The following is a 17,304-nucleotide window of genomic DNA, read 5'->3' on the forward strand; positions in this document are numbered from 1 at the left end:
GGTGGGCTGTTTTGTTCATGTTTTATTTTGTGTTTGTAATTTTAAGGAAATATGTTATGGTATATTTCTCCATCATTTTGTTGTTATTTCTTCAAATTAGATTTTTCTACCTTAGTAGCAAAGTATGACAACCTGCAATTCATATTAAAATAAATATTTTATGCACATGAATATATCTAAGAACAAAAAGATGTCCATGATTAACAGAGTCAGGTTCCAAAAGTTAACATTCTTTTTAAAGGCTTTGCTCATTATTGGCTTTCTTTTTTGGGCTTTAACTTTAGCATATTTGCATATAACAACCTACCAAAGGGAGCTTTGGGCTGAAAATCTGCATTTGCTCTTATATGCCATGAGCACCAATCAATCCCATCCAAGGATAACTTTCAGAAGCACAAATCTTTTGGAGGTAATCTTAGAGAGAACTGCAGTAATTGGCCAAAGTTTTTAGAGGATTACAGAATTTAATTGAAAAAGGAAAAGAAATATCAATTACTAAGGGTTTCTTATGTGTTGGGCAGTCTATTCTGCATTTTTGTATCCCTTAACTCTGTTAAATTATCCTGTACATTTAGATTTTTGGACCCAGTTTTACATCTTTAGGGTCAGCAAGATGAGATAAATCTCCGAGGTTCACAAAGTTAGTAAGTAGTGAATCTGGAACAGCAATCCAGACCTGTGTGACATTCTTTCCATATTGTCGGTGGAATATGAAAAATCTGCTTTTATGTTGTTCTTTATGCTGTTGCAATCCATGAAGGAGTTTTGGTATACTTGTACTACTGTAACACATTTTAGATGTTCTTGCACTTATGTATGCATGCATGTATTCACTAATTCATCCTCTCAACAAATAATTATTGAGTGCCTACTATATTTTAGGAACTGTTTCACAATCTGGGATTAACCAAGATTGTGAACAACACAGACAAAAATACTGATCACAGCACTTATGTTTTACATGAGTGTGTATACCAATGTTATGGGAAATAGTTTCTTTCTCCAATATGTGACTTTCCTTCTGAAAATCCCCAACTTGTAGGTGACACATAGCTGCTTAGAATAAAAGCTACAAGTTCCAGCATGCCTTGCCATTGAGTGTGGTCAAGAGATTAAATGGGAGTCTAATCTAGTGTGACTACTTTCAGGTAGTTTCTTTCAAAGAATGCTGTTGAGTCCCATTGCCACCTTTCTTCCCTCCTCCTTACTGTTGCTTGGAATATGGATATATTGGCTAGGACTCCATCCTGGAAAAGGAAGACAAGGGCCATATGGATGGCAGAGTAGAAAGTTGGAAATAGCCTGGCTTGCAGATGACAGAGGAGCTTCTAAGCCAGTTCTGGAGTGCCTACATCTAGATTGTTTGGAAAAAGAGAAATCAAATTCTATCTTACATGGGTTGCTGTTACTATCAGCTAAACCTAATCCATAGTAAAAAAAGTATGTTTGAATTTGCAATGGATTTTATTGTTTTTCCTTACTCAGAATGCCTTTATATCTTCTGCCTTTTCCCAGCACTACTACACCTCAATCCCAACCCTTATACTCATGCTCAAAGTTTTCTCAGGAAAACATTATTTGAGCTCCTGAATCCAGCTGTGCCTGGATCTACCTTCAATGACTAACATATTTCCTTTTTTTTGCTTAAGCCAATTTCAATTTCCTAAGGAAAGAGTTTTGACTGAACAGTATGCATATGTTGATTTAATGCATGTATTTATTACTTGTTTATGTTGCAAACATGTTATATATTGGCAAATATGTCATAAACATAGACCAATGATTAACATGTAAACATGCTGTATAGACATCTATCCCTAGTCCTCCCATTTTTCAGTTGAAAAATCTGAGCTGCAAAGGAGCTAAATTATTTACCTTAAGTCTCAATAAAAACTCATGACTACTTAAGTTCCAGTCAATTGCAAATTGCATCTATTTTGTTGATGTCATCTTATCCACTACACATCTGAATTTGCAAGGGTATAATACAAGTTATATTTTTCACTTTTATTAGTTGTACTAGTATAGTTATGCTTGAGAGGAAAAAAATAAAACCCAATATCTGTGAAGATAAAAAGAATTCCAAAGAATCTCCCCTCCCCCATTCTTTAAAATTTTATTGAACAGTAGAGAAGTAGAAGGATGAAACATGTCATGGAGCTCAGTTTCTTCCCAGTGCAGAACTGATTCCTTGAAAATCCCTCCTAATATGCTATCCAGTCAGGGTTTGAAAGTCCCAAATGCTGAAGCTTTTATCAATTCCCTTGGAAGATTCTATCTCACATAGTAGTCTGGAGCATACCAAACAGTTCCTGAAACCCAAAGTAAGCTCCTTTATTGCTGTCACTTGTGAGATTTTACTGCCCAAACATAGTTCGCTTTTTTTCTTCATGAATGCCCTTACTGACGTTCGGTTCTTGTTCTTGTCTTTGAACATTCTATTAGTCGCATATCTGTACAGATTGACTCCATTCTCTCTTGGTAAATCCATTTGACTTATAACTGAATTCTGAACCCTTTCCAAAAAATTGTGACATATTTTATATACTTTTGTCACCTCTTGGAGGTAAAAAACCAGGGGCTTCTGTATGTAAGTACAAATTTGACATAGAGGATGGAGTATAACCCAATAAATTGTAGCCATTTATCTAATGTAGATATTGACATGTATATTTTTAATGTGATTTTTAAAAGTTGTGTTCAAACTTTGATAGACCTGAAATATCTTTTGCTTCTAATGTTCTGGTTAAATAAAACAATTTTTATATTCTCCTTGGAAAGGTCAAAAATTAACTTTCAAAAATTAATTAAGTTTCCAGTAGGTGCCCATTTTACTTAAAATAAAAGCAAAATTCTTTGCTATGAACTATGAGGCCTAATTTAACTCCACCCTGCCTGCCTTCTTCTTGCTTTCTAACCCAGTGGTCCAGCTACCCTAAGCTTAAATACACGACTAGTTTTTTTCTGCTTTTTGTCTCAGCCTCTCAGCTACCTCCTGCCCCACTTTATTCTCTGTTTTCATCCCCTTTACTTCTTACTTATCTCCATTTGCCATTACTGATATTATTTTCTGATTGCTCTGCTAGATTCTAAGCTACTTTGCATGGGGGCAGGGGTCACATGTTTCCATCACCATTTTTTAAAAAATTAACACTGTGCTATTACCTGTATATTATATGTTGTTTACCTAGTAGTATGTGTTCTAATATTTGGGAAACAAATATTAGACACATATATATGTCTAATACATATATACATATATATGTATATGTATATATGTATACATATGTGTATATATATGACTATATATGTGTCAATACATGAGTTTGGAGTAAAAAACATACATATTTTGAAAAAATGCATGTCATATATAATCAAATTCTATTATGACTGTTAGTTACTAGATGAATTCGGAGACTTATAAAATATTATTGTTGAAAAGAAACTAAGACGACATTTAGTTTAACATCTTATTTTCTAGATGAGGAGGCTGAGACCCAAAGAGAATAAATAACTTGTCATATAGATCATAAATGACAGATCTAAGACTAAAGGTCTTGTCTCCTGGGTGCTCTTGATGCCTCTGTATGTCACCTTCAGTTTGTTTTTGAATCCCTCAATATTTGTTATTGCATTTTACTTGTATCAAAATAACTTCTAGAATTAACAGGTAGCATTGGTCTTCTCCTCTACCCCCGCCCCCAGATTTTCCTTCTTATGCTTTACATTTAGAAGAAAAGATGACAATACAGATGCCCTTACCTTTATTTTTATTAAGTACTATTTGTTGATAATACATATTTTTTCCTCACAGTAGGGACCTGGTTGTATTTTTTTTTTTTTTTTTTTGAAATTGACTTTGATGCTGAAAGAGTTCTGGTTTGTTAAATGCTGCCCCTAGACCTCTCTCTCCGTGCCTTCTACTCCTACTTTCCGTAACTTTACTATAGCGCCATTCATCAAACCAAAGAAGGAGATAAAACAAAAAAAGGGCCAGCGAAGCTTTGTGAAACTCTGAGTAAAATGAGCATTTTATGTTAAGCAAGTAAAAGAGGTGGGAACAGTGTGGGCTGTTTAATGTCTGCAAACTGCTTGTAAGGGATATGTAGCATTTAGTGTTGTAGACAACGTGTGATCAGTTAGTGTTTAAAAACTGCACAGGAAGGGGAACATCACACTCTGGGGACTGTTGTGGGGTGGGGGGAGCGGGGAGGGATAGCTTTAGGAGATATACCTAATGCTAAATGATGAGTTAATGGGTGCAGCACACCAGCATGGCACATGTATACATATGTAACTAACCTGCACATTGTGTGCATGTACCCTAAAACTTAAAGTATAATAATAATAATGAAAAAAAAAAAGAAAAAAAAACTGCTTTGAGCCCAGGAGAGTAACTTGTAAAAATAGTGATTAGATTTATTCTGTGAGGCGAAGAAAGGCGCATGCTAAGGGTGAATTGGAGGGAGTGTTGAGGGCTGTATCCTTAAGGACACAGTACCCTAACCCATTTGTTGATTTAAAAGTTATATAAAAATGTGTAAAATATTAAAGTGTCTAGAGATGTCTAATGGGTTTTAAGGTAACTTTTAATAAGGTACATTCTAGTTTTATTTAATCAGCAGTTAGGGAAACCACTCTGGCTGAACCATTAGAACATAGGCTAATAAAATACAACACAAAGCTTCTTGGTGGATGTAGCAATATTGTAAGGCTTGATGAACATGAAAAGAGTCTAAATGAAGCAATAACAATTGGGAAGCAGGACATTTCCTGGGGATTAATGACAGGCTTGGTGGAGTTGATGGACCATGGCTATTCTGTGGGCCATTAACCTCAGTTGATCATTAATTCCCAAGAAATACCTAATGGTGAGGTCATTACTATAATTACCATCTTAAAGCGGGAAGAAGGATGGTAGACTCGAGAGTGGTGAAGTTAAAAGAATGGTGATTATTTCATATAAAGCGAGTACTTTATAGACCAAAGGGCTATAAGGTCTATTGAGTCATTTCTCAGTTTGTAAATGGGAACGAAGCATCAAGTGTCCCCCTTTTTAGAGAAGACTGAGTAAAGGAGTGGGACAAAGAAGCATGTTAGTAGCACAAATGGTAAAGGGTGAGATTTTTTGTTCAAACTGGCTTCTTGAAAAATGACTGATGGAACACTGAGAGCATTTCTGGTGATTCAAGTTATCCAACAATGGCAGAGTTCAGTAGTGTTTTGGGTTTGATGTACATACTGCCTTATTTGCATTGGTCTTTTTTTGACTTTAAATTTGATGGATTGAAGACAAGGTCTAGGAGTGAGGTTAAAGGCTTGGCTTTGCAGGGAATATGATTTTGGGCACTTGCCTTCTCTGGGTTTCAATTTCTTCATCTGTAAAGATGAAGGATAGATCTAGGTATCTCTAAAGACCAGTCCAGCTCTGAAGCTTATCTGATGTGTATTTAAGGAGTCAAAGATCCTCCTAAGATAAGACCTACAGAGCTCTGGAATAGTGAGGTAAAACACTGACTGGTAGAGGAAACCAAAAGCTTCTCCTAGAGGATAAGCAGCTTTATGTAGTTGGGATTGAAGCTTCCTAATTCAAATTATTGATGGTATTTATTTATTTTTGAGACTGACTCATTCTAGGTTGCAGGCTTCTAGCAAAACAAAAATTATTTAAATGGCAATTCCCTACTCTTTTAATTGAAAATTTAATTTTAAAAAGAATTCTACAGGCAGCTGATTCCCTATTCTCCCATTGTGAGATCCAGTGGTGCCAGAGGGTGGTTTTACTGCTGGTTAATATTTCAAAGCCAAAGACTTCTATGTATTAATGGAATTTGAATTAGAAGATTAAAGCTCAGACACAGGGGATGAAATAAGGCTGCGTAGTTTACCATGCTGACTCACCTTCTCAACCCTAACATTCTGCTCATTTCATTCTCTCATCCACTAGAACTTTATGACATGTTCATTAATTCAATCATCTGTTCTTTCAACAGTTGTTAAGCACTTTCTGTGGGCCAGGAACTGTGTTATTGTGTTATGAAAATAAAGGTGAATAAGACATAGCTCTTGACCTCTAAGGAGTCACAATTTCATACACATCAATATATTGAAAGAAAGGAAGAAAGAATATTAGTGGCTTTCATAAAAGAACTAGGTGCACAAAATAGGAAGTAGTCTGCCCTTCCCAGAGATGTCATGGAGCTCAGGCAAGGTATCACAGAAAGCCTTTGATCTTAAAGGACGAATGGGGATTATTATGCTGTGACCCAGGTGGGGAATGGCTTGCTCCACAGAAATACAAGAGTTGAGCACATGAAGGAGTGGCAAGTAATTAAATATGACTGGAACAGAGAGAAAGTGGAGATGAGACTAAAGGGGTCATAAGGTCAGGTCATGAAAGGCTTTTTGCATATTATCATAATGAGTTTGGAGTTTATCCTTTGGGTAAGGGTGGAGTAATTACAATAATCTCATGTTCCCATTTGGGAATAACTTCCCGTTCTTCTTTTTTGTTGCTAACATCTCAAAGTGTCTAGTTCAAACCAGATCCTGATATGGCATTTACTTTAATTAGGAAATTGGTTAGAAACTGGAAACAATAGGCAGTAAAATAGCACTATTTAAAATAGGCTTATAGTTTCAATTGTAAATATAAAAAAAACAGTATCAGAGCTGGAATATGCTAGGAATAAGTATAGTCTAATACTGGTGTTGTCTCGAATTTAAAACACAATTTAACTACCTTGGAAAATAGTAGGTGATATAGCCATGGCTAGCATATTTTAAAACTCACTGTTAGAGCAGAGTTTCCCTAATCAAAATTATTTCATAAAATAACAGACTTGTTTTGGTATTTTCAGGTATAACGTGCAATATAAATACCTTTAAATGTTGATCAGAAAGTTTGAAAAAGAGGTTTGGTGAATGGCTAAAATACTGACTGGGAGCCAGAAAGATCTTATTCTATTTCCTATTACTTTTGGAAAAGTCTTCAGACTTTTCTGTGTCTGTTTCTTCATCAATAAAATGAGTGTTGAAATTTATAACCCTCAAAATCTCTTCTGGTTCTAAGATACTGTGATTCAATTGCAGCCTAATGTCCACAACAAAGCATAGGAATCAATAAATGTATTTATTCTCCCAGTGATTATATACTGCTAACCTTCATTGAAGATAGTTGTTCTTACATGCTGCACAACACAAGTTCTACCAGATCCTAAATGAGTATTTTTATTTTTTTTCAGTGAGTGGATGGATGTGTCAGTACTGAGGCACCATTTCAAATACACTTTAAGAAGTAGCTGCAATTCTGTCTCCTTCTTGACCTTTGGCTGTACCCACTTGGCTAACTTCCAACTCCTGGTCGAACCAAACATTTGTTTTCTCTGCTTTTGCTTCTAGAATTAAAAAAAAAAAAAAAAAAAAATCCCATTTCTTTGTTTATCGGCTTTATAATAATTTTTGTTATAAACTTGGTTGAGCCTTCAATATAACACCCCCAAACTTTTACTTATCTCTGGGTGTTCCCACAGAAATGATTCTACATTTCTAGGCCTCTTCTAAAGTTCCTAGCACAATTCAGCAAATTGTCTTGACTCGCTTTTTCACTGAGAAGATAGAAACTCTCATTATATGGACAGATCCCCTTCACAAATTCTTCTTTTCCTCCGACACATTTACCCTACATTTCTCTCCATCTTTCTTTTTAAAATGTTTTCGGCCGGGTGCAGTGGCTCACGCCTGTAATCCCAGCACTTTGGGAGGCCAAGGCGGGTGGATCACGAGGCAGGAGATCGAGACAATCCTGGCTAACATGGTGAAACCCCGTCTCTACTAAAAATACAAAAATTATCGGGGCGTGGTGGCGGGTGCCTGTAGTCCCAGCTTCTCGGGAGGCTGAGACAGGAGAATGGGGTGAACCCGGTAGGCGGAGCTTGCAGTGAGCCGAGATGGCGCCGCTGCACTCCAGCCTGGGCGACAGAACGAGACTCTATCTCAAAATACATACATCATACATACATACATACATACATACATACATACATACATACATACTGTTTTCTTTTATTTCTGAATGGAAGGCAAGTGTTTCCTCTTTTCTGTGGTGTCCTGATCCACTTTTACTCTTAGATCCATATCCACCTATCTACTTAGAACTTTGCTTCATCTCTTATTTTTTTTCTTTTGCCGTCTCGTGTGCCTCTCCGCTGCTCCTTCCTTTCCGCCCTCAAACATGCTCAGGTATTCACATCTCAGAAAATCCCTCCTGTGGCTGTACATCGCCTTCAAAGTCCTGGATTCTGTATTCCAAATTCCATTTCTTTTAACCCCTTATCAAGGTGTTTTTAACCCTATCTGCTTCTATAATTCCATTTATTTCTCAAGCTAATTTTAACTTGCTTTCATATCCCTCTTATCAGATGGTATCCCTGAAAATCACTGGTGCCTGAAAAATGCCAAATTACTTGCCTTTCTCCATCATATTTGGGATGACATTTCTGAGCCCTTTAATACTTTGAAAATCACTTCTTGAATATCTCTTTTCTTTTAGTGTCTTGAGAAAGGTCAAAAACTGGCTTCTGCTTGCCTAACCTTGGGATTCATTTCTGATCTACATTTCACCCTTAATTTGGAATGAGCCAAGGCTTTTCTCTCTTTTTAACAGCTTTATCGAGGCATAATAGATATGCCAAAAACTGTCCATGTTAAAAGGTAAGATTTGATAAGTTTGAAGATGAATGAACTTGTGAAACGATCACCACAATTAGATAATAAGCATAAGCATATCCAGCACCACCCAAAGTTTCCTCAGCTCCCTCCTCCTCCCCTTCCCTGCCCCATCTCCATCGCTAGGCAACCACTAATCTGCTTTGTGTCAGTATAGATTTCTTTGCATGTTCTGGAATTTTATATAAATTCGTACATGTAAAGAATGTACCCTTTTTTGTCTGGCTTCTTTGACTCAGCTTAATTATTTTGAGATTGATCCATATTGTTGTGTGTATCATTAGTTCATTCCTTTTTATTGCTGAGTAGTTTTCCATTGTATGGAATCCATCATTTACCTAATCACGATTTGTTTATACCTAGAAGTGAATATGTAGAAGTGACATGGCTGGGTCCTGTGGTAAGTGTATGTATAACTCTTTAAGAAACTGGCAAACCGTTTACCGAAGTGACTGCAGTTTTACATTCCCACCAGCAGTACATGAGAGTTGCAGTTGTTCTACATTCTTGTCAACACTTGATACCATCGATCATTTTAATTTTAGCCATTCTAAGAAGTGTGGAGTGGCATCTTACTGAGGCCTTGTTTTGCATTTCCCTAATGAACAATAATGTTAAGCATATTTTTGTGTACTTATCTATCATCCATATATCTTCTTTGGTAGTGTTATTTTTTTCCTTCAAATCTTTTGCCAGTTTGTTTTTAATTGAGCTGTTTGTTACTGAGTTTTGAGAGTTTCCACATGTTCTGGTTACAAGTATTTTGTCAGATATATGATTTGCAAATATTTTCTACCAGTCTGTGGCTTCTCTTTACATTCCCTTAACAAAAATTTTGGAGAAGCAAAAGTTTTTTTATTTTAATAAAGTTTATTACTTTAAAAAATGAATTTTTTGATATGATATTTTATCTAAGAAATATTAGCCTAACTCCACATCACAGGACTTTTCTTCTGTGCTTTCTTCTAGAAATTTTAAAGCTTTATATACTAAATTTAGGTCTATGATGTGATGTATAGATCAAATTTCATATTTTGCATATGGATATCTGATTGTTCTAGCACCAATTTTTGATCTCTACTGAATTGTCTTTTCTTCTTCATTGAAAATCAGTTGACCATGTGTATGGATCTATTTCTGTACTCTCTATTGTGTTCCGTTTATCTATTTGTCAGTCTTGACACCAATACTGCACTATCTTGATTACTATAGCTTTGTAATGTCTTAAAGTCGGGTAGTGCTGTTCACCAGCTATGTTCTTTTTTCCCGAAGTTGGTTTGGCTATTCTAGGTTCTTTGAGTTTCTGTATGAATTCTAGACTTCTTTGTCAGTCATGGACATGGTGTAACTCTCTAAGTCACTTTTAATTTCTCTCAGCAACATTTTGTAGTTTCATTGTATGTTGTACATTGCATATGCCTTGTTAGGTTTACCTCTCAGTGTTTAAATATTATGTATGCTACTTATTTATAAATGGCATTGTTTTCTTAATATCATTTCCCATTTTTTACGGGTAGTATATCAAAAGACAATTGATTTTTATATGTTGGTCTCATATCTTGCAACCTGTTAAATTCACTTATTAGTTTATAACTGTTTAATATATTCCATAGAATTTTCCAGATAGATGTCATGTCATCTGTGAATAAAAGTTATTTTGTTCTTTCTTTCTGATCTGGATTACTTTAATTTGTTTTTATTGCCTATTATATTGGGTAGAACCTCCAGAACAAAGTTGAATAGAAACGTTACAGACTACATCACTGTCTTGTTCCTCATCTTAGGGGGAAAGTATTTAGTCTTTCACGATTATGGATGCTGTTAGCTATAGATTTTTCAAAGATCTACTTCATCAGGCTGAGGATGTTTCTTTCTATTCCCAATTTGATGAGATATTTTTGTTTAAAATCAGGAATAGATATTTCATTTTGGATCTTACAAAAAGTTTTTTTTTTAATTTAAATAGATGATCATATTGTTTTCTCTTCTTAGTTTGCCAACATCGTAAATAATATTTATCAATTTTTCAAATGAGAAACCTACCTGGCATTACTAGGATAAACTCCATTAACCAACTTTTCCTCACTCCCCCCATCACCATCCCTTCCCAGCCTCTGGTAAACACCATTCTACTCTTTACTTCCATGAGAACTACTTTTTTAGTTCCCACATATAAGTGATAACATGTAATATTTGTCTTTCTGTGACTGGCTTATTTCATATAAAATAATGACTTCCAGTTCAATCCATGTTGCTGCAAATAATGAGATTTCATTATTTTTTATGGCCAAATAATTTTCCATTGTGTATACATACCATGTTTTCTTTATTCATTCATTCATTGATGGACTCTTAGATTAATTCCAATCTTAGCTATTATGAATAATGCTTTAATTAACATGGGAGTGCAAATATTTTTTCTACATACTAGTTTCCTTTTTTTTTATTATATATTCAGCAGTGGGATTCCTGAATTATATAGTAGCTCTATTTTTAGTTTTTTGAGGAACTTCCATACTGTTTCTCATAATGGCTGTATTACTTTACTTCCCAACCAATAGCATATGAGTGTTCTTCCTTCTCTGCATCCTCAACAGCAATTGTTATTTTTTTGTCTTTTTGATAGTAGCTGTTCTAACTGGTGTAAGGGAGGCACGTGTCTCCTAGCAGGTCTCAGCACAGACAGGGTACTTTCCCAACTGAAGGCTAGATATAAGACTGGATTCCTTGAGGCCAAGGCTGGAGCACCTGCTCCTTGGCTCAGAGAGATGTGTATTTCCCAGGAAGTCCTTGCACAGGTGAGATGGTTTCCCGATTACTGCAGGAGGGGCCAGAGCTGGGAATGGGCCCCCTTAAGATCTGTTGTGTGATGGAGGCTGGAGAGCCCAGTCTCATTTGTCCAAACAGGTACAAATCTCCCAGCAGAGCTTAGCACAGGTGGATTGCTTCCCCAACTGCAGTGAGGGGCTGGAATTGTTATTGGGCCTCCTCAGAATCTGTGGAATGAAGGTTAGCTAGCTCATAAGGGAAGCTCAGACTCTCTGGCTGTGATACACGGGCAAGTCTCCTGGGTCTTTGTATGAACAGCTCTGAGCTAGGACCTCAGCTGAAGAAGGCTAGAACAGTGCTTCAGGGCAACTTTCAGGTTAACTGCAGAGACTAATGTCAGCCAACAGACAAGCCTTTTCTCCAAGATAGTAGTGTGGGCAGTTCATTCTGGACCTCTTGGCAGATGATTTTTGCTGCAGTTTCAAGGTCAAACAGTGCTGTAGCCAAGCCCCAGCAGGGACTGGACCATTTCTGGGATTGAAAGCAGAAGCAAGTTTGGTCAGGCAGACCAGCCACCTGGGTTGTGGTCTGCATTCTCTAAACCAGGGGTCTCCAAACCCCAGGCTACAGATACGTGCTGGACCATCCGTGACCTAAGAACCAGGCTGCACAGCAAGAGGTGAGTGGTGGGCAGACAAGTGAAGCTTCATCTGTATTTATAGCATGTCCGCATGGCTCGCATTATCACCTCAGATCCGCCTCCTGTTAGATGGGCAGTGGCATTAGAGTCTCATAGAAGCGTGAACCCTATTGTGAACTGCACATGCCAGGGATCTAAGTTGCGCTCTGCTTATGGTAATCTAATTCCTGATGATGTGTAACTGTCTTCCATTATCCCCAGAAGGGATTGTCTGGCTGCAGGAAAACACTCTCAGGGATCCCACTGATTCTACACTATGGTGAGTTGGATACTTATTTAATTATATATTACAATGTAATAATAATAGAAATAAAGTGCACAATAAATATAATGCACCTGAAACTAGGCTGGAGTGCAGTGGCACAATCTCAGCTCACTCCAGCCTCTTTGACCTACCAGGTTCAAGTGATCCTCTTGCCTCGGCCCCCCAAAGCTGGGACTACAGACATGCCACTATGCCTGGCTAATTTTTGTAATTTTTGTAGAGACAGGGTTTCACCGTGTTGCCTAGGTTGGTCTTAAACTCTTGAGCTCCAGTGATCCACCTGCCTTTGCCTCCCAAAGTGTTAGGATTATAGGTGTGAGCCACTGTGCCCAGCCTGATTCTTCCTTAACACAGCTATATTGTCTTTTATATCCCAAATCTTTTTTTTTCACTTTTTTTTTTTGGATTTCAACCTTCTTTTGGATCTAATTGAGTTTCTTTGCAATTTGTATTTTAAATTCTTTAAATATCATCTCAGATGTTTCAATCTGATTAGGATCCATTTCTAGGGAGCTAATGAGATCCTTTGGAGGTGACAAAACACTCTGGCTTTTTGTACTGACAGAGTTCTAGTGCTGATTCTTTCTAATCTGAGGGAGCTGTCTTCTTCTTTTTCTTTTTTTTGGATTTTCTATCATTTGGATGCAGCTTTAATTTTTTTATTCTTTTCTCCCTTGAGGGTATGACTATGGTGTATGTCGCGTATGTGTGTATGATTGATTGGCTCTTTTTTTTTTGGTTGCTTTCATGGGGCCAAGGCTCTGTGTGGGTTCCTTGGTTGTGAATACTTTCTGTTCAATATCTTTCTCAGATGCTGCTTGTTATGAGGATGTATTTTCATTTGGTGATGCAGTTTAGGCTGCAGTCCCGTAGACGGCACTTAAGATTAAGAGCTGGCAGATAGTCTGGTGCCCATTGGATGCACCTGCCCTGATTAGGGTGGCAGGAAGAGATCGTGATGGGGTGCCTTGAAAGTCTCAGAGGAAGGGGCAGGGGTGGGGGTGCACCAGCTCTTCACCCTAGACTGGCAGTAATGCAGTTTGCTTCACTGTCACACTCCTGTCATGGGGTTCACAACCATCTGTTTTAAAGGCTTTGTCCTTTGGTTCCTGACCACAGTGTGGCTCTGTGCTATAGATCTGCCCGTCTGACAGTTATCACTAGAATGGGGGTCAGAGCAGAGCTTTGACCCACAGTCTAGAGCAGGTAACTTCATGGTTTATCCTCTATTGCTGGGGTACTGCCATGCTGTGTAGAGAGGGGGAGTTGAAACCCACCCTTCCTGAAAGCCTGAGCGGGTACAGCCTTGATTTTAGTGGGGGTGGAGCCACCAGAAAGGCATGAAAAGTGATTTTGTTTAGTTTCTGCTCACTTCCAGTGGGGTTGGAGCTGCCAGAAAAGTGAGAAAAGTGCTTTCTTTTAGCGCAAGCTCACTAGGCAGGGTGAGAAGATCCACTACTGTGTCTGCAACAGTGTACAGCAGATATTTAAAAATGACTCTTTCTCCACATCTGTTCCCAGATGTCAGTGGTGTCCCCTTCACTGTTTGGTGCTGTGTCTGTGTTTCCTTTATTTCAAGGGAGCCTTTGGTGGCCTGTGCTTCCCTTTGCTTAGGGGTGGCCTTTGCTGAAGATTAAATCTCCAGGGATCTACAACTCCCAGGGACCTACTGGTCTTCTGTGCTTGCCAAAGTCAGAGCAGATTGTAGGGTATGTTTGTGGGTGGTTTGGTGATGCCGTGGCTCAAGGATGGAGGATCTCTAGGCAGGACAATGACACCAAGGTTAAATTATTTAGATTTGTTGTGCGGAACAGAATGTAGTTTATCTTGACAAATGTTATACATTCACTTAAAAACAATATGTTGTGCTGTTTTCTGGGTGGCACATTCTATAACTTTCAATTATATCAAATTAGATCATAGTATTGTTCAATAATTTTATAACTTTAAGATTTTGTTTCTATTTGTTCCTCCTGTTATTTCATTAGGGGCAGAAATCTCAGCCTATATTTATGGATATATGTTTGCATTTCAGATTTTTGTCAAGTATTTTGAGCTCCATTATTAGGTGATTAATGTTAAGGATAGTTATTTTTTGAAGAATTTCTTTAGCATTGTAACATGACCTTCTTTGTCATATTCTTTGTAATATTCTTTTTTCTGTGTTGCCTGATAACAATATAACCACTCTTATTTTCCTTTGATTTTTTTCAAATTTTTCCCATTTATTTTACCTCAAAACGATTTATGTCTTTATATTTAACGTGGGTTTCTTATAGTCAGCATGTAAATTATCTTACTCTCTTATTCAATTTTATAATCTCTGCTTTTAAAATGGAGTATTTAGACCATTTACTTGTAGTGTAATTATTGACAAAGTCTTGTTTAAATGTACCATCATGCTCCTTGTTTTTTACTTATCTCTACTTATTTTTTATTCACTTTATTTTTTGGCTTTTTTGGATTATTTTTTATAATTTCATTTTGTGTCCTTTTTTGGTAATCATAACTCTTTGTTTTGACATTTAAGTGATTCTTTTAGGGTTTAGTATACATTTTGTGCTATTAATGTCATACATTTTACTTTATATATGTGATAAATCCCATAATACATTGTTATTGTTTTGCTTTAAGCAATTAATTGTCTTTTAAACAGATTTAAGTTATAAGAATAAACTCTTTATATTTACCCATGTACTTATCATTTTCATTGTTCTTTATTCCTTTGTGTAGGTCTAGGTTTCTGTGTGGTATCATTTTTCTTCTATTTGAAAGACTTCCTTTAGTATTTATTGTAATTTAGTTTTGCTGTTAATGAATTCTTTCATCTTTTGTATGTGTGAACAAATCCTTGTTTCACCTTTGTTTTTGAAAGCTTTTTTTAGGTTAGAGAACTCTAAGTTGTTTTTTCTTTTAGTACTTCAGAAGTGTTGCTCTATTGTCTTCCTGCTTTAATTGTTTAACAGGGAATCTTTTACTATCCATATTTTGGTCCTGTGTGTAATTTCTCTTTTTCTCCAAGTGCTTCTAAGATTTGTATTTTTATCACTGGCTTCATGTAATTGGTTTATTATGTGCCATGGTATAGTCATATATATGTTTGTACTTGGGCTTTGTTAAGCTCTGTGTATATGTGAGTATACGGATTTTATCAAATTTGTAAAGATTTAGCCATTATTTTTTCAAAATTTTTTTTGTCTTCCCTTTAAGGGACTCCAGTTGCTCATATATTTGGTCAAGTAAAATTATCTCACATTTCACTAATGCTCTACTCTTTTTTTGCAAGTCTTTTCTTCTCTGTGTGTTTCATTTTTATAGTTTCTATTACTTTGTCTTTAAGTTCACTAATCTTTTTTTCTGAAATGTCATCTGCCATTATTCTCAGCCTGTGTATTTTACAAAGCAAACATTGTAATTTCTACTTCTGAACATATAAATGGGGTCTTTTTTATATCTTTTATTTAAAAAGTTCAACTTTTTCTCTACCTTTTGAATATATTGAATTCAGTTGTAATGACTGTTTTAATGCCATCTGTGTCATACTTGTGTTAATTTTTATTGGTTGACTTTTCTCTTTATTATAGGTTGTATTTTCCTTCTTCTTTGCATACTTTATAATTTTTATGGGTGCCAGCCATTGTAAATTTTGCCCTGTTGATTGCTGAATATTGATGAATTTTAAAAATATTCTAGAGCTTTGTATTTGAATGTGGTTAAGTTACTTCAAACTAGTTTAATGTTTTAGGGTCTTGCTTTTAAGCTTTGTTAGGTAGAACAAAGCTATTATTTGTTCCCATTCTTGAGGTAATACCCATCTTAATTCTTTAACTGATGCCCATGAATTATAAAGATTTACATTTTGATTATTGGGGATAGGCATGATTCCTGGCCATGTGTTATTCCTGGGTGCTGTTAATTCTTATTCTTCTGAGTGGCCCTTTCCTGGCCTTGGGTAGTTTTCTCACACACAGGCACTCTTTGGTGCTTAACCAAATACTCAGTGGGGAACACCTGCAGTTCTGTGGAGTTCTCTTCCTGTGTATCTCTCTCCTCTTCAGTGTTCTGCTCTGCAAACACCAGGAATCTTGTCTTCCCTGGGCTCCCAACTCTGTCTCCTCAACTCAGGGAGTTCACTGGGCTCTGCCTGGATTCCCGTCTTTGCATCACAACCTGGAAACTACCTCTAGGAAATAAGCTGGGGCAATCATAGGTATGATTCAATTCAGCTGTTTCAAACCCAACCCCTCATTTCCAATGTGTTCAAAACCATAATTTTACATATTTTGTTTGGTACTTTGGTTGTTTGTAATAAGAGTGTAAATTTGGTCCCTGTGATTACATCTTGGCTGAAAGCCTTGTTTCTCTCCTTATTGTTTTTTTAATGCTAAAAACTTATTTTTGTGTGTGTTGAGCACTCCTCATGTAATTAGGGTTACTGATGTTTAGTTAAGTCTGCAAGTCTGCCTTCCCTCCTCAATCATTACCTCTAAGGACACAAAACCTTTATTGTTTGCCTTCATATTTTCAAAGTTAATATAGCAGTGCTTAACACATAGAAATTTAATGCTTCTTGAACTAATAAAATTAAAATAGGGGTAAACTTATGCTTCTGTGATGTGGTATATTAGTATATATACTAATATTTACATTTTATATCTATACTAATTATATATACAAAATATATATATAATTACATATATAATGTATACATTATATATTATATATAATATATAAAACATATATAATATATGTAATTACATATATACTATATAGATATATAATTACATTAGTATATATACTAATATTTACATTACATTTATATATAATATAAAATACATTTTAT

General features: G+C 36.2%; 1 long non-coding RNA gene across 1 annotated transcript; it reads right to left on the minus strand.

The window, feature by feature from the left end:
* Positions 1-7,214: 7,214 nt before the first annotated feature.
* On the minus strand, positions 7,215-8,827 carry LOC107975330 (uncharacterized). The gene is made up of 2 exons (XR_001718771.1): positions 8,056-8,827; positions 7,215-7,397 (listed from the first exon to the last, which is right to left on the minus strand). It is a non-coding gene; the product is annotated as an uncharacterized LOC107975330 (long non-coding RNA).
* Between the last annotated feature and the right edge of the window lie 8,477 nt (positions 8,828-17,304).

This window comes from Pan troglodytes, chromosome 5 (genome assembly GCF_028858775.2).
Source record: "Pan troglodytes isolate AG18354 chromosome 5, NHGRI_mPanTro3-v2.0_pri, whole genome shotgun sequence".
In the NCBI taxonomy this organism is placed as follows: domain Eukaryota; kingdom Metazoa; phylum Chordata; class Mammalia; order Primates; family Hominidae; genus Pan; species Pan troglodytes.